Raw genomic sequence first — 24,810 nt, forward strand, 5'->3', positions numbered from 1 at the left:
TGCTGTCATTTTATACAGGAAATAACTTCTTGAAAAGAATAAAGAATATGTTAAGTCTAAATTGAAGCATTTCCTCCTGAATTTATATGGCTAATATGTATATGCATTTATTAATGTATCTTCCGAATTTAACACTTCTAAGTTACTAATTACAGAAGAATAAAGCTTAGAATTACAAGGAAATTACTCAAATTGTGTTGAATCAGCTTAGCTTTGGTTAAGTTTGTGATATATTTAGAGAAAGTTTGTGTTATATTTAGAGAAAGTTTGAATGAAAATGTTGCAAGGCTATCATAGGTTATAGACAGAAGGACATAAATAGCAGGAGTCTGAAATATTACTCTAAGATAGCTGTAACTGGGCTTGTAATTCAACTTCATTTTCACCTGAAAGAGAATGTGTGGATTGGAATTTTTAAATAAACCTTTTAATTATAATTGCTTAAATAACATAAGGCTTTTGGCTTAATTTTGTCATAAAAGTGCTTACTTAAACGTCTCTCCCGAGAGGAAATACAGCAATTTCTCATGATACATTCTTTTAGAAAACTCTGAGACATTGAGGCATACTTGCAGAAATTATTTTTGTTTTTGTTTAATATACTTTTTACTTAATCTCAGGAGTATCTCAGCAGGACCCTAAATATATTTGCCATTCTTCATTGTTTGATGTTCAGTTCTTTGCAGGAAAACTCAGAAAAACTGAAGCAAAAATATTCAGAATGTCACCCACTGTACTTCTTTGAACATTGTTTATTTAAAATGTGAAGTATAAATTAAAAGTTTTGATTAGGTTGTAAATTTCAGAAATTGGACTTAGAGTTTTCTTGATTTTGGTGTCTTGAAGTTAAAAAGGATCCAACATTTCCTGAGAACCAGGAATACAATAAAGTTCTATTCTGTGCCTAAGAGATCAACTTTAAAACACATCCTGGATTTCCTCTCATTTTGAATCAGAACTTTTCATTTGTAATATAAATAAATTAGCCCATTTGATGCTGTTTTATTTATATATATATTAGTTATATATTTTTTATATTTTTGCCTTTTTTGCAGTTATTTTACTAGATTTCGTACACCATCTATTTTAGTGTTTCCCCAGTGGAGTATTTATTTGCTTTACCTACCTTCACCAAGTTTTTACATTGGCTGAGGCAGAAATGCTCGTAGGTTTCAACTTTTTTATTTTTTGAGTCTTAACCTCACTTGTTCTGGAGTATCAATTTCACATTTCCTTGAAGCAGGTGAGAGCAATTCATGGTTCTAGTGCTAGAAATAACTGCAAACCACTTTTTAATGGCATGCAAACTAATCTCTGTGATGTCCTTTGATTAGTGTTTGTCAGGGCTACTATTTATTGGCTTGTGAAACTAGTGTTTGCTCTTCCAGCTTCCTTCCCTGTCCCAAAAATAAGAGGACGTGGTCTTTGCTGACCAGGCTCTGAAATCTGGCTGCTCCCTGTTCTAGAGGTTGGTAGTTCAGTTATGGTATCCTGATGTATACCCTTAATTAATTTGAGGGACCTATAGAAGGCTCTTCCTCTTCCTCCTGGGAACTGTGGGAAGCCGGTGCTCAACCAGCTCCCTAGAGGTTACTTTCTTTTTTTTTTAAAAGATTTATTTTTATTTAATTCCCCTCCCCTCCCCCGGTTGTCTGTTTTCTGTGTCTTTTTGCTGCGTCTTGTTTCTTTGTCCGCTTCTGTCGTCAGCGGCAGGGGAAGTGTGAGTGGCGCCATTCCTCGGCAGGCTGCTCCCTCCTTCGCGCTGGGCGGCTCTCCTTATGGGTGCACTCCTTGCGCGTGGGGCTCCCCTATGCGGGGGACACCCCTGCGTGGCACAGCACTCCTTGCGCGCATCAGCACTGCGCGTGGGCCAGCTCCACACGGGTCAAGGAGGCCCGGGGCTTGAACCGCGGACCTCCCATGTGGTAGACGGTCGCCCTAACCACTGGGCCAAAGTCCGTTTCCCTAGAGGTTACTTTCGAATGCTTTTTCTGTTAGAGGATAAAGGAGTGTGTGTGTGTGAGCTTATATTCGAGTGCTGGGAATGGAGAACAGGCTGGATGAGAGAGACATTTTACAGGTAAAACCAGCAGGACTAGAGAGTAACTAGATGCAGGGAATATAGGGGAAGGTTGCGTCAGAAATGATGACAAGCTGACAGACTTAGAGGAGGGCTCGTGCCTGGCTGGAGGAGTGAGCTGGTGTGGGTCTGGTGACGGGGAGTGTGTTGGAGGTAGCCTGCCATGGTGTGTGTGTCAGAGAGGTTTAAGTGGCCCTCAGGTGGACTGGAAGCCCACAATTCCAAGGCGGCTGCTAAGGGCAGAGACCTTGTCCCTTACTCAGCTTGAACAGTCAGAAATGTAGCTCTTGTGGATCCAATGAAAAGGCTGGCCTCCTCACTCTATCCCAGGGATCCTCAGCTGGGGTGACTTTGTCCCCCGGGGACATTTGGTAATGTCTGGACGTGTTTTTGGTTGTCACAGGCAGTGGGGTGGGGAGATTGAGGAGGATCTACTGGCACTTAGTCTGTAGTGGCCATGGATGCAGCCGAACATCATACAGTGCAGAGGACAAGCCCCCTCGACAAAGAATTACCCTGCCCCGGATGTCAGTAGTGTCAAGGTTGAGAAACTTTTTTATATTTTTTTAGGAGGTACCGGGTATTGAACCCAGGACCTCATTTGTGGGAAGCAGGCACTCAACCACTTGAGCTACATCCACTCCCTGGACAACACTGCTCTAACCAAAGGCAAGGAAGTTACTCCTCTCACCCTTGGTTTCCTAACTTGTAAAGGAATGACGACGACCTTGCCACAGGTTTTTCCAGATTAAATAGGGCAGGGTGTATATAAGAACTGCTCAGCAAATGCTAAAGTTTCTCTTACCTTGGTTGATGAGTAGGTTTGAGGAGATTAATTTTGATCTGTGGTCTCTTAAATAACTTCTAATTTCAAGGGTCTAAATATTTTTTTCTGAGAGGTGAAGGGGATGCACAGAAAACCTATAGTACCTTTGATAATTATGTAATGCTTTCTTGATTTTATTTAGTTATGATTTTGACTCTACTTTGGCTTGAGTTTTGAGTATTTCATGATTTGTAACTAGCAGTAGCCAAAAATATTAATATCTGGGTTAAAAATTTTGCTTACTAATCCATGAGGTAAAACCTTAATTTTATTTTTTAACCTATAAATAATTTTAAATATTATTTACCCAGTCTCAGAGCTTCCCTGATTCTGTAACAATAAAGATAAACAATTTTACTGTCCTTTGAAATTAATACCAAAATTATTTCTTTGGGAAACTGCTAGACATTCTGTGTTTGTGATGCTCTTTCTCTTTTTATCTGTAAAATTCTAGCAGGCAACCTCCCTTGACTCCACCTCAGATTTCCTTGTTAGGGTCTTGATTAAGTGGCTTTATTTTGCTTATAAAGCACCTCTTTACTGTCTTTTGTAAGGTGGGAATATTACCACCAGCTCCCTAACTCATGCTAGGTTGGGATACGTGTATTTTCAGTTTTAATGGTATTTCCTTGGAGATGTGTTCCCATTCATAACCTTACCATGCTCAGAGTCCACTTGTGTGCATGGTTCTCTGGCATCCTCGTTGGTAGGGAGTGTTGGGAGTCTTTTGCTGCTATCTCTTCCTTCTGGGAATGTGCTTTTGTTTCCCTATACTTTAATTTCCCCAACTGTAACACGGAATTAAGGATAAAGCTGCTTGAATTAACTGTTAGCCCTTTTCTAATGTCTTTTATTGATAGTAGCTGAAATTTAGAAATAACTTCTCATTTTAAACATACTAAGCTAAGTTGATTTAACATATGTTAAATAGCTTTTGAGAAAGACCCCTTAAAATGAAAAATAATGTCTAAGTGAGAGAGTACATTTTGTGGCAGCAGCCGGAGGAAATCTCATTCAGTTTAGACCTGTAAGCGAATTGGGCAGCTTTTACTGGTACTAAATATGTGATAAACTGCTTTTAGGGGTTACATGACTCCCCACTGTTGCCATTTAGGTCAGTAAGCACAAGGTACAGAGGCTGTCAGGTCATGTCTTGGAGTTTGGAATATCATAGCCTGTAAAATTAAGCCCTCCAGTTATAACTATATTATGAAATGAGCATTCTTTGTCATGTGGAAGTACTAGGAGAAGGATGAAGGAATCCACCGTTGGTTAAACTTTTTCCCCTAGTTATAATATGACTAAGAAAATAATTGTTGCTAGTTGAAGGCTTTAGAAAAGAGTAGTTGCATGTTTACTGAAAAATAATTTAACAAAATGGACAGGTTTGAAAAATATGTGGATTGTATGAATTACCCCGAGCCCATCATTATACTAAATTTCAGTCAGGACCTGAAATAATTTATGCAGACTGACGTAATGGTAAGAGCAGTATTATGTCTACCTTTCACCTCTGTGATCTAAAAATTCTAAATTCTTTCAAATGTTGTGATATAATCCAGGTGTAATTGTTCAACTGTTGGATGTAAATCCAATTATAGAGGAAAAGATTTGCTTTACTTTCAGAGGTTTTTCTAAAATCTCCTTTGAGCTTTTCAATTGAAATAGGTTTAGTCTTACAGTGTAGAATTTCTGTATACCCTTCACCCAGTTTCCCCTGAAGTTAACACATAGCACATTTATCAAAACCAGGAAATTAAAAATAAAGTATCCATCTTTCTATATGAATTAAAAACTATGCATTAACTGATGTTGCCAATTCCAGTCCCTATACCTTCTAGCTCATTCTAGCCTTTTCCATTTTCTAGCCTTTACCCTTTCCTTGTTTTACAAAAATGAGAAATGTGGCTTTATCTACAGTATATTTAGTTACTTGTTCAATCTTGATATACACAAACAAAAGTAATTTCAAAATTGTTAACCCATGACCCTGTGAGAAACAAAATTTTCAAATAGAGTACAGTATTTATCTTTAGCTTACAGTATACATTCAAAATTCTGTTTTCCAAAGTCAGGTTTTTTTCTTCCTCACTCCTTCTGTATGGTTGTGTTACTGATTTTTAATACAGTTATGTTCATTTGTTAACTGTTTGCTTTATATTTTGGGTTCTTCCCACATCCTGGGGTCATCTTAGTTATTTTTTAAATCTTTTTGAAATAAATGATGACCATATGTATAATGAAGGTTTGATCTTAAAAGGACTGGATTTGCTTAGTTACCTGATAAGGTATAGTTGTAATTGCTTTGCCTGATAGGATTTAACTTGCAGGAGGCGCTGTGCTCTGGTGATCATTCTCTTGGGATTGCTCATTTGGTTCCTTAGTTACGGACTTTCATTTCTACATCTTGTACACGTGGGAATTTATTCCAGCTATGGTCTAGTAACTGTAAGTGCTTAAAATCACCCCTTCCCAACTAACTTTTTCTTTTTCTTTTTCTTTTTCTTTGTTACAGCTGCATAATTGTTGACCCAAAGTCACCTATAGGCTGAATGATGATTGTCTTACTTGCAGATCATGTCCTTTACTTTTTGTTCTTGAGATGTAATTCACATACCATAAAATTGACCATTTTAAAGTATACAGTTCAGTGGTTTTTAGTATATTCAAAGGTTGTGCATTGGTCACTACTGTCTCCATTTTCATCACCCCAAAAAAGAACCCCAGGTCCATTAGCCGCCACTCCCTGTTCCTCCCTTCTTCCATCTCCTGACAACTGCTATCCACTTAATGTCTCTATGAATTTGCCTATGCTGTACTATTCATGTAAGTGGAACCATACAATATGAGACCTTTTTGCCTGGCTTTTACTTAGCATAATGTTTTCCAGGTTCATCTAGGTTGTGGTATGTATCAATAGTTCAGTTGTATTTTTGGCTGAATCATATGCTATTGCGTTGATGCAACACCTTTTGTTTATCCATTCTTCAGTTGATGGACATTGGATTGTTTCTACTTTTTGGCATTACGAATAATACTGCTGTGAACATTCATGTGCAAGTTTTTGTGTGAACATGTTTTCATTATCTTGGGTTTATAGCAACAAGTGGAATTGTTAGGTCATGGTAATTTTATGCCTAACTTATCAAGGAACTGCCACATTGGTTGCTTCATTTTAAATTCCCACCAATAATGTATGAGGGATCCAGTTTCTCTGTGTTCTCTCCAGCACTTATTTTCCATTAAAAAAACTTTTTATTGTAGTAACATATATAAAACTTAATTTCCCATTTTAACTCTTTTTCAAGTGTAGTATTCAGTGTTGCTAATTATATCCACATTGTTCTGCTATTCTCATAGTGGTTTTAATTTGCATTTTTCTTAATGACTAATAATGTCAAAGGATCTTTTCATGTGCTATTGGACATTGGCATATTGTCTGTGGAGAAGTCTATTCAAACTTCTTGCCCCTTTTGTAATTTGGTTATTTGATTGTTTTACTGTTGAGTTATAGGAATTCTTTATGTATTCTCTAAATATTAAACCTTTATTTTATATAATTTACAAATATTTCTCCCATTCTGTGGGTTCTCTTTTTACTTTCTTGGTAATGTCCTTTGACATACAGTTTTTAATTTTGATGAAGCCCAGTTTATCTAACTTTTTTCCTTTTTTGTGTGCTTTAGATGTCATATCTTAAGAAACCATTGCCAAATCCAAGGTCATGAAGATTTATGCCTATGTTTACTTCTAGGAATATTATAGTTTAGTTGTCACATTTGGGTGTTTGGTCCAGTTTGTATTAATTTTTGTATATGGTGTGAGGTGGGAATCCACCTTCATTCTTTAGCGGGTCGAAATCCTCATTGAATTTCCTCATCGAATGGTCTTGGCAACTTGTTGAAAATCAGTTGCCCATTGCTGAGAACTTGGGATTTATTCTGAGTTCTCAGTTCTGTTCCATTGGTCTGTATGTATGTCTATCCTTATGCCAGTACTGTATAATACTGCCTTTTTTTTTTTCAGATTTCTCTCCCTTTCCCCATCCCTTCTCCCCCAGTTGTCTGCTCTCTGTGTCCATTCGCTGTGTGTTATTCTCTGTCCGCTTGTATTCTTGTCAGTAGCATCTGGAATCTGTGTCTCATTTTGTTGTGTCGTCTTGCTGCGTCAGCTCTCTGTGTGTGTGCGCGGCGCCATTCCTGGGCAGGCTGCACTTCGTTTGCTCTGGGCGGCTCTCCTTATGGGGGCAATCCTTGCGCATGGGGCTCCCCTACACGGGGGACACCCCTGCATGGCATGGCACTCCTTACGCGGATCAGCACTGCACGTGGGTCAGCTCATAGCATGGGTCAGGAGGACTGGGGTTTGAACCTTGGACCTCCCATGTGGTAGGCAGTCGCCTTGTTCGTTGGGCCAAATCCACTTTCCAATACTGTCTTGATTACTGTTGATTTCATAGTAGTTTTGAAACTAGAAGTGTGAGACCTTTTACTTTGTACTTCTTCAAGATTGTTTTGGTCATTTGGGGTCCCTTGCATTTCTGTGTGAAATTTAGGATCGGTTTGTCCATTTCTGTTTAAGAAAGAAAAGAAAAAAGCAGTTGGAATTTTCATAGGGATTTCATTAACTTGCCCTTTCCTTTTGAGGCAATAATATTCCTGTATCAATACAAATATAAGAATATATTTTTGAACATTTGGGTGTCACCTTATTCTAAGTGACTATCCAAAAAGGTTTTAAAAGTTCGAGTTAGACATAATTCTAGGCCTCCAAGAAAAACTTCTTGGGGGAAAAAGATGGATTATTCAGTAAATGATTTGGGACAAGTAGATAACTCTCAGGAAAAATCATGAAGCTGAAATGGCCTTTTAAAAAACTAAGCATGAGATGAAACCCCAAAACTACAGTGGAAAAGACTGAAAAATTTGATCATAAAAATTTTTAAAAGGAAAGAAAAAAACCCATAAAGTCAGTAGACAAACTGCAAACCAATGATAAAAATAACTGAAATAAATGACAAAGGGCTACTGTCCTACAGAAGGCTTTTTAAATCTGTAAAAAACAGCCAATAACTTGTGGAGAAAAAGAGCAAAAGAACATGAAAAAGGAGTTCACAGAAATAGATAGCCAAAAGATATTTGAAAAGATGCTCAACCTCAAATAAAGAAATGCAAATTAAAACAAAATAACCATTTTCCACTCATCAGATTGGCAAACATTTACAAGTGTGAGGATGCCCAGTCTCGGCTAGATTGCAGGGAGGATAGGATCTCCTGACTGTGCTGAGTGTTCATGTGACCCAATCCCACTGAGGGCAATTTAGTAATAATTGCTATCAGAATAAAAATACACACACTCAACAGTTCTACTTCCAGAAACGTAGCCTATATTTCTACTTGCACAGGCACACAGAGAAGTTTGTATAAGGGTGTTTGCTGCAGCAGCATTTGTAATAGCAAAGATAGGAACTGACCCACAAGTCTGTTATCAAGAGGGCTAGTTAAAAAACAAAATTTAAAAAAAAATCAACACAAAAGAGGGCTAGTTAAATGCCAGTACTACACATAATGAAATGTCCTGGGAGCCATTAAAGAGAATGAGGCAGGGAAGCGGACTTGGCCCAGTGGTTAGGGCATCCATCTACCACATAGGAGGTCCGCAGTTCAAACCCCGGGCCTCCTTGACCCATGTGGAGCTGGCCCATGCACAGTGCTGATGCACGCAGGGAGTGCCCTGCCATGCAGGGGTGTCCCCCACGTAAGGGAACCCCATGTGCAAGGAGTGCGGGGTCCGTAAGGAGAGCCGCCCAGTGCAAAAGAAAGTGCAGCTTGCTCAAGAATGGCACCCACACTTGGAAAGCTGACACAACAAGATGATGCAACAGAAAGACACTGATTCCCATGCCGCTGACAACAACAGAAGTGGACAAAGAAGAACACGCAGCAAATGGACACAGAGAACAGACAACTGGGGCGGGGGGAGGGAAGAGAAATAAATAAATAAATAAATAAATCTTAAAAAAAAAAAAAAAGAATGAGGCATAGCAGTATGTATGGTGAAAAAGGAAAAGGTCCAAGATATATTGAGTGGGGAGGAAGTTGTTATCATTCTGGGGTTCCATTTATTTAAAAAAAAACCTTCCAAAACTTATACATAGATCTGCATGGAAGATGTCTGGTAGTATACATAGAAATATTTAATAGATGTTATTTCTGGTAATATTGGGGAGATGGGCTTGTTAAATTAAACCCTTTCTTATTACTTGACTTTTCCTTTTTAAAAATCATTAAAGAGGACTTAGTAGCATAGTTAAGAATCTGTTTGGAATAAGATTTTTTTTTTCCCCTGTCAATTGGATTATTTTGTGTTTAATCCCTGTTGGTCTCCAGAGGTAAATGCTTTTTTTTTTTTTTTTTGGTGATTTTTATTGCTGTATTGAACATGGATTAGAATTGACTCTTGGATACAAATTTTTAATAGCATTTAGAACTTTCTGTTTCATTCCTAAGCATTGTGAGTACAAGGGATAATATGATTTATCTTTTGAGAGGTGTGATTGTATTAGTTTTAATTCACCAATGAATATTTGTTGGTCTGCACTGAAGCCTCCCTGTGCCACTGTTGTTTGGGTCCATACTCCCTTACAAGAGGGTTACTAATTCATTGCCAGAAAGCTTAGCGTCACAGGCAATAAAAAAGGCGGTTGGATTTCCCAGGGCCTTGCTGGACCATTCCTAGATTGTTAGGGCTAGAGTGTCTGACTTCTCTTCCCTCATAAAAATTCCCAACATGGTCCTCTGGAAAAGTTTTTGATGATTGGAAACACTCTTTTTTTAATCTCTTGTTACTGGTTCTGTCCTTAATCTAGGGAGAATGTCCTGTTTCTTATAATGGTTCTAAAATATTTGAAGGTGCTTGTTATATTCTTTATTTATTTAGAAACCTTTATTGGAATCCAGCTAACGGTCAGATATTGCCTTTCCTAAGTTTCTTTCCAGGCCAAATACTCCTAACTCCTCCTTCACCAGTCTCCCTAAGACCATGTTTCCAGAAATGTCACTGTAGTATGCTGTGCTACAGAGCAGGCTTTAATAATGCTCTGAACTGAGTAGAAGCCTCGTGGTGTAATTGGATTGGTGCAGAGTGCTCTGGTCCCATTTCTTGGTCTAAAAGTTGTACTTCCCATACTGCAGCTGAAGATGGTGTCTACTTTTTAGCAGTTAGATTTGCACTGAGAATGGTTTTTACAGCTCTTTAAGTGGTATTTGAAGTCAGCTTGTCCATGTGCTTATTGGAATTGCTTTTCTAGAGCCTTATCTGGTCCTTTAGTACTAGGTGTTTACATTTATCTCTAATAAGAATGTGCTTATGGGCCCTACTTTGGAATTGGTGCTCCTGAGTGTGATGGAGCTGGACTCAGAAGTGACCTTCCTACACATGCCTCTTGTCACTTTTACTGAACCTGTGGTTGGCGCTAGGGATGGTGCACACTCAGGGGACTTGAATCTCTGGGCTGTCCATGTGCCAGCTGGCCCTGAGCCTCAGCAGAGTGGCAACTCCTACTCTCTGGTTCATTGGACTTACCCAGGTCAGCTAACAGGGAGGTGAAGAAGGTCAACCACCACACCAGGGAACCAAGAGTGCCAACAACTGCAAGCAGAGGAATTGCATCCATCATTCATGTGGAATTTAAGCCCCCTCTTGATCTAGAGGTGGAGAGGACATCACCATCCCAGGGTCCACAGGATGGAGGAATAGAGTATGGACTAGAGTGAACTTACTGACATTCTACTATAAAACTATTGTGACTAGTAATAGAAGAAATTGTCACATTGAGGTGGAGAAAGTGACCACAGTAGTTACTGAGGGCAGGGAGAGGGAAGAAGAGATGTGATATGAGGGCATTTTTGGGACTTTGAGTTGTCCTAAATGATATTGCAGGGTCAGATGCTGGACTTTATATATCCTGCCTTAACCTACTGAATGTTCTGGGGGAGAACTTCAGGGTAAACTATTATTTGCGTGGTGCAGCAGTGCTCCAAAATGTGTTCACTGATGCAATGAGTGTGCCACAATGATGGGGGGAGGTTGTTGGTGTGGGAGGTGTGGGGTGGTACATGGGAACCTCTTATATTTTTTAATGTAACATTTATTTTTGTGATGTATGTATCTTCAAAAAATATAATTTACAAAAATGATGGGGTGGGGAGTTGGGGTATATGGGAGCCTCATGTTTTTTATGTTTTTTTTAAATGTTTTTTTAATGTAACGTTCTTTGTAATCGGTTAACTTTAATTTTAAAAAGTGTAAAAAAAACATGGTTGCATAGGTGATTTTGTCAATGCAGAGGTGGTGGCATGCTGCCTCTGCTGCTGCTCATTTGGCGTTTGTTTTGGCTGCAGGGCAAGGTGGCCACCTGTCCCCAGCCTTGAGTTGAGTTGTTGATAAAATAGTAGAGAGGACAGAACCTTGTGGCACCCTGCGCTTGGTGCTGCTGAGATGTCAATCCTGTTGGCTTACCTAGTCAGAACCGACCCATGTGCTATTTTAGTTAAGTGACAAAATCATCTGCTGTATTTATTTGAGTTTTTTTGCTGTGTGTGAGGAGAGAAGGGAGGAAGGGGGGCAGAAGTTCTTTGTACCAAGGTTATTTTTTGTTTAAAAGAAGACTTGTTCTTAGAGGTTTTAAAATATAGGTTTACCATACTAAAATTAGTTGCTCTGAACTTGATTTACTTTGAAGTTTTTGCATTACCTGGTTAATTTGGGGTCCATGTAATTGTTAAGAGGGTTTTAGAGTTAGATCCTGGGTTCAGTTGTTGCTTATATCTCTGATTATGCTTTTATCTTGGGCAAGTTATTTAATTTCTATACTCTTTAATTTCCTCATCTATAAAATAGGAAAAGTAATAATGCCCCCTTAGAAGTGTTCTTTTATTAAAATTTTAAAAATTGTGATAACATATAGGCAACACATAATTTCCCAGTGATATTACATTCACACTGTTGTTGCATCACACTACCATCCATTACCAAAACTTTTTCATTACCCCAGCAGAAACTCTGTACTCACTAAACAGTAATGCCCTATTTACCAGCCCCTCTCTGCCCTGCCAACCCTGGTAACCTGTAATCTGCTTTCTGTCTCGATGGATTTGCTTAATAACTTTAAGTGGAATCAAATGATATTTGCGCTTTTGTTGTGTCTGGCTTATTTTACTTAGCATATTTTCAAGGGTCACCCATGGTGTAGCATGTATCAGAATCAGATTCCTTTTTGTGACTGAATAATAATCCATTGTGTCTATATACCACATTTTAAAAATCCATTTTTCTGTTGATGGACACTTGGATTTCTTCCACCTTTTAGCTGTTGTGCATAATGCCATATGAACATTAGGATACAAGTATCTTGTGAAGTCCCTATTTTAAATTATTTTGGGTATATAAATTGCCAGGTAACTCTTTAACTTTCTGAGTTAAACCAGACTATTTCCACAGCACTGTACCATTTTAAATTCCTACCAATGATGTACTAGTATTCCTATTTCTCCTTATCCTCACCAGTACTTGCCTTTTCCATTTTTCAAAACTAATAGCTAGGGGAGTGGATGTGGCTCAAGCAGTTGAGTGTCTGCTTCCCACATGGAAGGTCCCAGGTTAAGCCCTTGGTTCCTCCTAAAAACAAACAAAAAAACCCAAGCAAAACAAATGGGAAAAAAAAAACCAATTCAGGGGAAAGCAGATGAGACTCAAGTGGTAGGGCCTCCACCTCCCATATGGGAGGACCCGGCTTCCATCCCTGGGGCCTCCTGGTGAAAAAAGAAGAGAAAGGGTGCCTGTGCGGCGAGCCAGTGCCCGTGTGGTGAGCCAAGTGACTGCATGAGTGCCCGCGCGGTGAGCCAGTGCCCGTGCAAGTGAGTCAGGCAGCAAGATGATGACGCAACAAAAAGAGCCCAAGGGGAGAGTCAAGGTGAAGCGCAGCAGAGACCAGGAACTGAGGTGGCACAATTGACAGGGAACCACTCAAGAAAGCTGATGTGGGTCAGTGGTTGAGCCCTAGCTTCCCACATATGAGGTCCCTGGCCCCTGGTACCTCAAAAAAAAACAAAAACAAAAAAACAGAAAACACTAATAGCGATCCTAGTGGGTGTGGAGTGTTGACTCGGAGTCTTTTCACTGCCTTGTTGTTTTACCTTCCACCTCCCTTTCCCAGGGTCTACTTTAGGCATGGGAACATGGCTTTCAACAATAAGAAGCCCAATTATTCACAAACAAGAATGAGAACACCCAGATATTCTGCAGTTATTTATAATACAGAGAAAACTGAGCTTTAGCACCAGGAAAGCAAATGGATTATTGATCTTCCTCTGACTCATTAGTTACTTACAGAAGAGTTCTCCCCAGTGTAGATTGGGCCACAATAGCTGGAGATATTCTTAACGGAAAAAGTTGTTTGAATTTGTTGGGATTAATTCATTTTTCTTAATATATATATATTTTTATTAGAGAAGTTGTGAGTTTACAAAAACAATGATGCATACTGTACAGAACTCCCATACATCACCCCTCCACCAACACCTTACATTGTTGTGGAACATTTGTTACAGATTACAGAAGAACATGGTCATACTCTTACCACTGCTATGGTCTGTAGTGTACATTTGGTGTATTTTTTTTGTACACCTTCTATTAACACTAGTATTAGTACTGTACATTTTGTGGTCCGTGAGAGAACACTCTCATACTTGCACTGTTAACCACAGTCCCTCTTCTACCACATGGTTCACTGTGTTATACAGCCCCATGCCTGGTACTGTTTATCCAAGGTGGACACTCAGTGGCTCTCATTTCCATCAGAGTTTTGCGGTCATTGTCTTAGGAAAAAAAATACGGGACACTCCATGAATTTGTGTGTCATCCTTGCACAGGGGCCATGCTAATTTCTGTATTGTTCCAATTTTAGTATATGTGCTGCAAAGTGAGCACAATTCTTAAGTATGGGAATGAACAGTTTTAGTTTAGGGACTTGGTGCTAGTTGAAACAATAAAGGAAGAAGTCTTGATTGCTTGGATTATTCATTTATCCAACAAACAGTTATTGAGCACCAGCTCTTAAGCCAGGCATGGTCAACATTGGTTTATGTGATTATAGCAGTTCCTGTCGCCATGGAGATTACTTTGTAGTGGAGGATAAAAGACATGCCAACAGTATATTTGGAGGAGCTGTGATAACCTGAGCAGCTAAGCTGTGAGGAGCTCAGTCTCAGGGAGGTGTCACAGAGGCTCATAGGAGTATGGCTGGAGGCTTAGCGAATGGGGCGGGCAGGCTGGACCTGGTCCTCTGTCTCCAGGGATGGGCTGCAGGTATTTCAGGCAGAGGGACGAGGGTGGTAGACTTCATTCCCCAGGCCCCTGGCAGAGCTTTTGACTTTATATTTAGCTAGCCATGTCTAAAGCTTTCTGAGTAAATGTAAATCCAATTGTCACTACTAGATAAAGGAACGCTGTATCATTCCAATAATAGGGGATTGTCATTCTTTTATGTGAAGGGCGGCATTATTATTTCTAATAATCTCTTACTTATGCCCAATAGCACAATATTTAAGTATAGCTGATAGGATTGTTGTGGCCTTAAGGTGATACTCCTTTTAGAGACATTCATGAAGTGGGTGTTTAAAGTGAGTTAGGATCTATGATTTCCTTGGGGACAGGCACAGATTCTGATTCCTTGATAGAGTTAAATCCAAGTTTTGATTTGTATTTTTACTCTCTTTTTCTTTGCTTTTCACAGCCATTGCATATTATTACAGTACCAGTTTCTTTGCCTTGAAAGGGAAATAGCTGGTATCAAAGCAGGTAGAATTCAAGTTGACTGACTGACAAAGTAAAGGACTATTTGAATCTTTGATGTCTTGCTCTGTGTGACTTAACCCCTCAGCTCTCTATTGTTTCATTGTCCATATACAAAAGTGGCATTTTCTTCTCTGCTTTTTCATTCCTGTTAGGGATCTGTTTTTTTCAAACAGGACTTGTTAGTTGTTGTGCATTGATCATCAGGAATTCATTTCCCTGATTGTGTCCTTGGGGAGCTGAGGTTAACAAAGACGAGCATTGAGGAATAGATTCTATGAAGAATAAACATACCTACTTGTTCAAAGCGTCTTATTTTTAAATAGCAGATTAATAATGTGTGCTCCTTTGAATTGGTTAGTATATTAGTCAGCCAAAGGAGTGCTGATGGAAAATACCAAAAATTGGTTGGTTCTTATAAAGGGTTTTTATTTGGGGTGGAAGCATAATTACTTCCCTCACCAAAGTCTTTTGCCATGTATTGGAACAAGATGGCTGCTGACATCTGCCAGGGTTCAGGCTTCTTGGATTCCTCTCTTCCCTGGTCTTGCTTCTCTCTGGGCTCAGGGTTCCTCTCTTCCCAGGGCTTGCTTCTCTCCAGGCTTAGCTGCTGTGCTCATTCCACAGGACCAGCTGTAGACTGTCAGGCAGATGACTCTGTCTCCCCTGGGCTTCTGCCGTGTGGAAGGAGCCCTCTCTATTCCTCTGTGCTGTTCTTCTCTGTGTTCACTTTCTGGCCCCAGCTCAAAACTCCGGCATCAAAAAACTAACATCAAAACTCCAATTCGCTTCTTTTACCATGTCTTTTATCTGTGAGTCCCCACCCACATGATGTGGTCCAGTCAAAGCCCTAATCATAAGTTAATCACAACCAAGCACAAACCAGTTTACAAACATAATCCAGTATCTGCTTTTGGAATTCATAACTATATCAAACTGGTACAGTTTTATGTAATACCTTATTCTTCATTGGATTTTATAGATGGTTTACAATTGTTTTCAACAGACAACAGTTGGGAGTGAAGGCCAGAGTCTATTTGTGAATCTTGCTTACAGGTGAAGTGCTGAAAACTAAAATGAAACACTTTTTACTTGAACATTTAAAAAAATATCTAAATATCAGGATTAGATGGGTAAAATTTTACAAGAGAATGTATAAGATTGGTTTCCTGTTGCATTTTTTGCAGGAAAGAGATACAGATTTACTTCATAAAGAATTACAGGAAAGATTTTTTTCCCCTGAGGAAGTGTGTAGGTCTTAATTTGTTCTAGGAGGCAGACTTGGCCCAGTGGTTAGGGCGTCCGTCTACCACATGGGAGGTCCGCGGTTCAAACCCCTGGCCTCCTTGACCCATGTGCAGCTGGCCCATGCGCAGTGCTGATGAGCGCAAGGAGTGCCGTGCCACACAGGGGTGTCCCCCGCGTAGGGGAGCCCCATGTGCAAGGAGTGCGCCCCGTAAGGAGAGCAGCCCAGTGCGAAAGAAAGTGCAGCCTGCCCAGGAATGGTGCTGCACACACGGAGAGCTGACACAACAAGATGATGTAACAAAAAGAAACACAGATTCCCGTGCCACTCACAACAACAGAAGCGGACAAAGAAGATGCAGCAAATAGACAAAGAGAGCAGACAACTGGGGTGGGGGGGGAGGGGAGAGATATACATAAATAAATCTCTAAATTTGTTCTAGTTGGATCTAATGTGGAGAAATTCTAAACTTGGAAAGGGTCTGCAATCCTGTTCTTTATCCCTGCATGCCATGATGGGATAGGAAGTGAACTATACTTGCTGTAGAACATGGGAAGATCCTAGAAGGAGGCCTCAGTGGTGTAGTGGTATTGCCAGAAGGGCAGCGGAGGATTACCACCACCCTTCACCAGGGCTGGAGAGCAACCAAGTGGCTGAGGAGAAAAAGTCTGCTTGCCACCATGTCAACTTTACTGAATGTACAGTGGGCTAGATGTGCAGAAGTGAAGGTTAGTGGCATTGCTAATGTCATAGTTTTTTTACTTGTTTACCTTTTTAAGGAGGTTCTCAGCGTTCTGGTAAGTGTGAGATAGCAGAGAAGAATGTTGAGTGGGAAAGGGAGAAAGTTGTACTATGTCGGGTAAAGAAGTTGAGATTGAGGGGATGGATTTAAAATATTAAGTTGGAAGGGCTAGAGCTTGGGGAGGAAATAGTAGGACTTTGATAGAAATTACTGTTTCAGATTTGGTTTTCATTTTGGAGAAACAACCTTCACCTTTTCATTTCTGCTCATATCTGGAGTTACCTGAAGAAGAAATCCTTGCTTTTATTCTTTTAGATATTTGAGGATGTCATAGTGCTTATGGTATGTGAATTCTTTATTTTTTTATTTTTATTTTTAAAGAAGCTTTAGATTATATAAATGTTACAACAAAAATATAGGGGATTCCCATATGCCTCCTCCCCATCCCCTACTTCCTCCCATTAACAACATCTTTCATTAGTGTGGTACATTTGTTACAGTTGATGAACTCATATGGAAATGTTGCAGCCACCATGGTCTGTGTTTACATTATGGTTTACACTTTGCACTGCACAATTTTATAGGTTTTGATAGTGTATATTGGCCTGTATCCATCTTGCAAGATCATGCAGGACAATTCCAATGTCCCCAAATGCCCCATGTTACACCTGTTCTTCCCTCTCTCCTCTCAGAACCTCTCGTAGCCACTGCCTTTATATCAGTAATACAAGTTCTTCCATTGCTAGAATAATCATAAGTCTACTTTAGTCCATAGTTGTATTCCCCCCTTATATCTGTTTTTCTCAATCTTGAGGATTTGGATGAGGGTTGTCTATCAGCATCCTATTTTTAGTTGTCTTGGGCTAGTCCAATGAACTGGAGAGTAGGTGTTGCAATTCTGAGATTCAGGGTTCAACCAGCATATGAATATGTGAATTCTTTTTTTTTTTTTAATGATTTATTCTTATTTATTTGTTTCTTACCACCCCCTCATTGTTTGTGCTCACTGTCTGCTTGTTTGGTATGTGCTCATCGTCATTTTAGGAGGCACCAGGAACTGAACCCAGAACTTCCCATATGGGAGGGAGGCGCCCAATGGCTTGAGCCACCTCTGTTCCCTGCTTGTTGTGTCTCATTGTATTTCCTCATTGTGTCTCTTCGTTGCATCATCTTGTTGCATCAGCTCGCCGCACCACCTCATCACGTCAGTTTGCTGTCTTGCTCATCTTCTTTAGAAGGTACTGGGAACCAAACTTGGGACCTCCTATGTGGTACATGGGTGTCCAACTGCTTGTGTCACATCCGCTTCCCTGAATACGTGAACTCTGCATTTAAAGTTTCAGCTACAGGGAGTGGATCAAACCTACCAGTATTCTTTGTTGTATGCATATTTCTGATCCTGATTTTGAAATATTTCTGATGTTGTGCTAGAGCAATATGCTAGATTTGCTTGGTCAGTTTATAAATATCAGAACCTAGTTCATTAGACTGGAAAGTGATATCATTGGATTTCGTAGTTATAGCTAAGTCATACTTCTACATCTCCCTAAAGATTCTTTATTTTCAACTTTGATAGTTACTCTCTGAGGATTACGTTCAGTGATATTTAATCAGTAAGCCGATTCATTTAGTACCAAAAGGTTCATGGAACTAGGCGTTGTAGTTCTTTCTTAAAATATGGGAAAAAATAACTCAAAATACAGGGACAAAAAAAGATTGATAAATTTGACTACATAAAATTAATCTTTTTTGTATGGCAAAAAAAAGCGAAGACAACTCAGACTTGGAGAAAAAATTTGCAAAATATCACAAATAAAGGGCTAAGATCCCTAATATATAAAGAACCTTTAATGATTGGGAGACTAAATATTTTGTAAGTTGCTAGAAAAATGATTAAGTGGCATAAAGAGATAATTCCCCAAAGTAGGCCCCTAAACATACAAAATTATTTCAAACTCATTCATTAGAGAAACTAATTAAAATACAGAGACACCTTTTCTCACCTATCAGATTGGAAGGAATTAGTATTTATGTTGGCAAGGCTATGGGGAAACACACATATATTGCTTGGTAAGGGAATTTGACAATATCCAATAAAACATGCCTTTTGATATATCAACTTCACTTCTGGGAATTTACATCTTCAACAATTTGAAGATGTATATGTAGGGTTTTTCATGGAGCTTTGTTTTCACTCTCATAGAGTAGTCGAACTATGGTACATTCTTATAATGAAGTACTATGCAGCTGTAAAAAGAATGAGGAAGGATTCTGTACTGATTTGGAGTGATTTCTAGGACATAATGGTAAATGAAAAAAGTGTATATAGGGTATGTGACCTTCTACAAAACATGAGGAAACAAGAAAATAAACACAACTGCTTATTTGTGCGAAAGGAAATAGGAAGGATAAACTAGAAACTAATGGGGTTACTTACCTTAAGAGGAAGGGGTGGAAAGGGATTGAAAAGGTGGGGGTGTGTGGCACATTTCTGCTTACACCTTTTAAACATAGTTTTGGCTTTTAGAACTAAGGTAATGTTTCATATACTCATAAGTAAAATTAACAAGGATGGGGAAGAGGAGATAAAATCCCAAATGGAATGCTGTAAACAGAAGCACATAAACCTGATTGTATCAGATGATTAACATAACCACACCAAAGAGTGGGCTTAGTGTGAGCTAACTTACGTAATTTTGGAATATAGTATTTTTGACTATATAAAGTCAAAGACAAAAAGAACTACAAACAAACCTAAGGCTAAAGACAGAAAGAACTGTACTTAAATATTGTTTTATACTCAAATTTTTTCACAATGGTATGGATCCAATTCGAAAACTACTCTGTTCTAGAATAGGGCAAATAAGTAAATATAATGGGAATAATGATAATCAGGTGTCTTACTTTCAGGAGAGGGAAAAGGGTGGAATGGAACCCTTTATGGATTTACATTGAAATTGGCAGGATCAGTATGAGTCCATGGTCTTTTTTTTTTTTTTTAAGATGTATTTATTTATTCATTCTCTCTCTGCAGCTTGTTCCATTCTTTGCTGTCTCTTCTCTCTGTCCATTTGCTGTGCGTTTTTTCTGTATCTGCTTGTCTCCCTTTTTGTTTCGTCATCTTGTTGTGTCAGCTCTCCGTGGCACACGGGTCATCAGCTCTCTGCTGCACACGGACCAGCTTGCCTTCACAAGGAGGCCCCGGGACACTAACCCAGGGCCTCCCATATGGTAGATGGGAGTCCAACTGATTGAGCCACAGCCGCTTCCTGAGTACATGGTCTTTTAAAAATATATATGCAGTTAGATATAAAATAAAGACACGAGTGTGTGTGTGTGTGTTTCTATTTCTTAGCTCTGTCTGCTATGAAGACCTAGGAGTCCTGACACTATATGAGTGTCCAGATTCTGGCTTCTGAATACTAATCATCAGGAAAAGGGACCAGGATGCCCAGAGAAGTGGCTCACTCCACTGTGCGGAAGGGAAGAGACAGGCTAGGCTGGGACTTCTTGTGAGGCCAGATAGTAGAGCAGTGTCAGAGTGACTGGAGCGTGCCAGACGGACCCGGGGCCCAGCACGGCCAGCTCCTCGGGGGCCAAAGCTGGGGTAGTTTGAGCAATAAGCTGATAGTAGTGGATTATAACCCATAGAATAAAATAAAATTCCATGATATAGAAAGTGGACTATGTAACTGTGTAAATGGGAAAGAGGGGAAAGAAAGCTCTTTCTTTATAGGAGCCCACCTAATAAATGTAGACAAAATGATGGAATCGGAAAAATCACAATATCAAAACCACCATAATTATGATTGTTTCAGGATATTTTACATAGTCTCAGAGAATTTCTCAAGAAGGTACTTATTATATACAAAGAGAAATATTCTAATTGATAGAAAAATCTGCCAGATTCCACCTAAGTCAGGTGGTCAGAAGTCACATCACCATTAATGGCACAGGCAGCAGCATGGCCCTCTTGATATGCATATTCCTGCCAAAAGGCACCACCTGAATCTAATGAGGATAATAGACAAACCCAAATTGAATATACAAAGTAATCTGCTTGCAGTCTTGAATTGTCAAGGTCATGAAAGACAAAAAGGCTATGTCTAGATTTAACGAGACTAAAGTGATAAAATGCAGTTTGTGGTCCTGAATTCATTTTTTTTTTAACAGTTCATTTGTTCTAGCCGGGATTGCGATAAGATCCACACACTGTAATTAGTTGATATATCTCTTAATCTAAAAATGCCTCCCTTCTTTTTCCTTGTAGTTTATTTGTTGACAAAAACCAGGTTGGTTGTCCTGTAGAATTTCCCACAGCCTGGATTTTGTTGGATACAACCTTGTTAAAGTAGTTCAGTATGTTTGTCTCCTATATTTCCTATAAATTGATGGATAGCTTATAAAAGAATTCTTAACCTTGGCTGTACATTATCATTTGGGGAGTTTTTTTGTTTTTTTTTTTTTTTGCAGATAGGAGTTTATTGGGACGCTCTCCCAGTGGAGGGGGGTCTGAAGGTTAGACTTAAGTGGGCTTGTGGAAGGTGCAGATGTGAATTTATACAGTACATCAGTAGGCGGGGAAAACCTTAGCTCGAGGGGAGGGGTTAGACTCTTTCGGATAGCCTCTGGTTAAAAGTGGATTCTTCTTGGGGGGGGTAGAGGGCTAGAGAGTGGTGGGCTAGGAGGTAGGGTATTCTTGGAGTGTGGGATCTGGAAGGGGTGGGTCTTATCTGTTCTCTGCCCATAGGCATCTTGCTCAATTGATCAGAATGGAGTCACAGCCTTTTGACCTCTTAATCATTGCAAACCTTGGAAGGGGGAAGCTCTAACATTCCTAACTCTTTGATTATATATATATATGATGAAGGACCTAAGTAATGGGAATAATGGGCAGAATGGAAGGGTGAGGGGATTTGGGATGTTGACTCAGTCTGGCTACTTCCTGCTGTCATGGGGCAGTGAAGGATTCCCTTCTGTCCTGTCCAGTGGGTTCTCATTTCTGTTCTGAAGAGGTTAGTATTAGTGTTCATGTAGCAAAAAGATGCCATTCACATATCCCTGAGTTGTCGATTGTACGATTTGGCCTATGAATCAGACGAGAAGCCCGCTGAGATTCAGCGTCCGGTGTTAGTTCAGCAGTGGCAGGGCGGAAACTTCTCTCCAGTCAGTCAGTCCAACCTAGCCCTGGTCTGGGTTTTCGGCACTGAATGTTAGAAAAGATTAGACTTCAGTCCCCCGTTTGGGAGATTTTAAAATAGATTCTGGGACCCAGCCATCCTCAGACTGCTGTCCATGGGGATTCTGATTTAATTAGCTGGGGCTCTGGCTAAGGGAAGTTTTCAAAGCTCCCCATGTGATTTTAAGTGAACTAAGGGTGTGATCAGGTTCACTCTCTAGCTTTTTTAGCAAGAGTATCTTCTAGCTCCTGTATTATTATTTTTTTCAGGTTTATTTATTTTTAGTAATTTATTCTACTTCCCCCCTTGTTTATGCTCACTGTGTCTGTCTTCCTTTTTAGGAGGCACCGGGAACCGAACCTGGGACCTCCCAGGTGGAAGGGAGGTACTTAATCACTCGCTCACTCGAGCCACCTTCACTCCCTGCTTTGTTGTGTCTCTCATTAGGTTTTCCTCCTTGTATCTCCTTTTTGAGTCATCTTTTTGAATCAGCTTGCCTTGCCTTACCATCGCGCCAGCTTGCTTGCTTGTCGTCTTTAGGGGGCACTGGGGACCGAACCCTGACCTCCCATGTGATAGGCAGAGCCTAATCGTTTGAGCCACATCTGCTTCCTTGCTCCTGTATCCTTAGTAAGCATGCCATCTCCTCCCCAAGCTGTATCTGAAACCCATCACATTTGACAGTCACCACATTCTGCCTTGCCCTTAGAAGATAAGGCTGAGTTTTTATGCTGGTGGAAAAACGAGCAGCTTGCCCAATAAAGGAGATGTTTAGTGGATGTTTCTGAACACTTGGCTATTGACATGATGTTGGACTTGTTACTTCAATTTGGACTCTTCATGTATGAATTGTTACCAAGCCTGCTTCTGGGGCATGCAGTATTCCATGAGAAAATACTCACAAATGTCTTTACCCTCCCATGCCAACATTTCTTCATCTGTAAGACCGAGCAGTGATCCTGAGTAGATGAGACTTGCCTTCTCTGAGACACTTGCCAGCTTCTGTTTTGCCGCATGCCAGTTGCCTGGTCCTTGAAGAGCCTTATCAGGGACAGATGAACTTTTCCTACTTGCATGCCTGCTACATTTGCTAAGTACAGTGTCTGGCAGTCGGAAACCTTAATCTCAGTTTTAAAGGTGAAATACAAGTACTTGCTTGGTTCTCGGAGAAGATAGACTAGTTCATAGATGGTCAAATACGTTCTCTTTCTGATTATGTCTGTTGTCTTTTTGTACTTTCAGTGAAAGATGGTTTAAAAAGCATAGGCATGTGCATTGCTATGTAATTGTCCATTAAGACCTCAAATCCTAGTGTTACTTTTCCCCTCTTATATACTTTAGATACTGGATATTATTTAAGCATTTTACACAAAGTATCAAGATGACAAAAACTAGGTCATAACCCTTGTGAAGATAGTATAGTGTGGGAGTGAGGCAAACACTTATAAGTAGGTGTTAAACTGTTAAGTGTTACCTTACGGCGCGGGAGCCAGCATTTGAGTCCCTACTATGTGCTAGGTACCATGGCACACACTTTCATAACCATTGTTTTAGTTCTTGTTGAAATTTAAAAATGCAGTGAGGGAAAAGAAGTTAAGTAATGTGTTCTAGGTCATATAAGTTGGCAGGACATAGAGTTGAAGTTGTAAATCAGTATCCTGTCAAATCTGACCTTTACTACAGCAGTGATTCTCAAAGTGGGGTCCCTGAACGAACTCCATATTTCTCCACATCCTCTCCAACACTTGTAATTTTCTGTTTTCTCCCTCCCCCATCCCATGGCTCCCTCATCTGTTTGCTCATTGTTTTTACTCTTTTTTTTTTTTTTTTGCTTGTTGTTAGTGCATTGATTTTTACTCATTGTCTGTTTTTTTCTCTGTGAGGCATGGGAACCAAACCTGAGACCTCTCATTTGGGGAGCAGGTGCTCAACTGCTTTGAGCCACATTCGCTCCCAGCCCGTTGTCTTTTTCTTGTTGTTTGCTCATTGTTTGTTTTCTTTAGGAGGCACTGGGAACCAAACCCAGGACCTCCCATGTGGGAGGTGAGCACTCATCTGCTCCCTGCTCTTTTTTCTCTCTCACTATTAGCCATTCTAGTGGGTGTGAAATGGTATCTCATTGTGGTTTCTATTTACATGTCCCCAATAGCTGAGCATCTTTTCATCTGCTTTTTAGCTGTTTGTATTACCCTTTTTGGAGAAATGTCTATTGAAGTCTTTTGCCAAGTTGGTTTATATGTTTTTTTGTTATTAAGTCATCAGATTCTTCTATATTCTGGATATTAACCCCTTATTGGATATGTGGTTTCCAAATATTTTTTCCCAATAAGTAGGTTGTCTTTTCACTTTTGTGATAAAGGTTTTGATTTTGAAGAGGTCCTGTTTGTTTTTTCTTTTGTTGCTTGTGCTTTGGGTGTAAAGTCTAAGAAACCATTGCCTAACACAAGATGTTGAAGTTGTATATAGTTCTGGTTCTTATATTTCAGTCTTTGAGTTAATTTTTGTATGTGGTGTGGTATTTGGGGCCTTCATTCTTTTGCATATGGATATACAATTCTCCCAGCATCATTTGTTGAAGACTATTGTTTCCTAATTGAGTGGACTTGGCAGCCTCTTATTAATTGGCTGTTGATGTGAGGGTCCATTTCTGAACTCTCAGTTTGATTCCATTGACCTATATATCTGTCCTTGTGCCAGTACCATGCTATTTTGACCACTGTAGCTTTGTGATGTTTTAAAGTCAAGTGTGAGTTCTCTAAATTTGTTCTTTCAAGATGTTTTTGGCTTTGGGGCCTCTTACTCTTCCAAATAAATTTGATAATTGGCTTTTCCATTTTCAAAGGAGGCTGCTGGAATTTTGACTGGTATTACATTGAATCTGTA

The 24,810-nt window shown here is 39.7% G+C and overlaps 1 protein-coding gene and 1 non-coding gene across 3 annotated transcripts in view; one reads left to right on the forward strand and one right to left on the reverse strand.

The window, feature by feature from the left end:
* The window catches only part of ATP2C1 (ATPase secretory pathway Ca2+ transporting 1), a 175,734-nt gene that overhangs the window by 40,795 nt on the left and 110,129 nt on the right, over positions 1-24,810 (forward strand). The gene's annotated exons all lie outside the window — the stretch shown is intronic.
* On the reverse strand, positions 13,793-13,895 carry LOC111765651 (U6 spliceosomal RNA). Its single transcript, XR_002797943.1, has one exon. It is a non-coding gene; the product is annotated as a U6 spliceosomal RNA (small nuclear RNA).

Source organism: Dasypus novemcinctus, chromosome 31 (genome assembly GCF_030445035.2).
Source record: "Dasypus novemcinctus isolate mDasNov1 chromosome 31, mDasNov1.1.hap2, whole genome shotgun sequence".
NCBI lineage: Eukaryota > Metazoa > Chordata > Mammalia > Cingulata > Dasypodidae > Dasypus > Dasypus novemcinctus.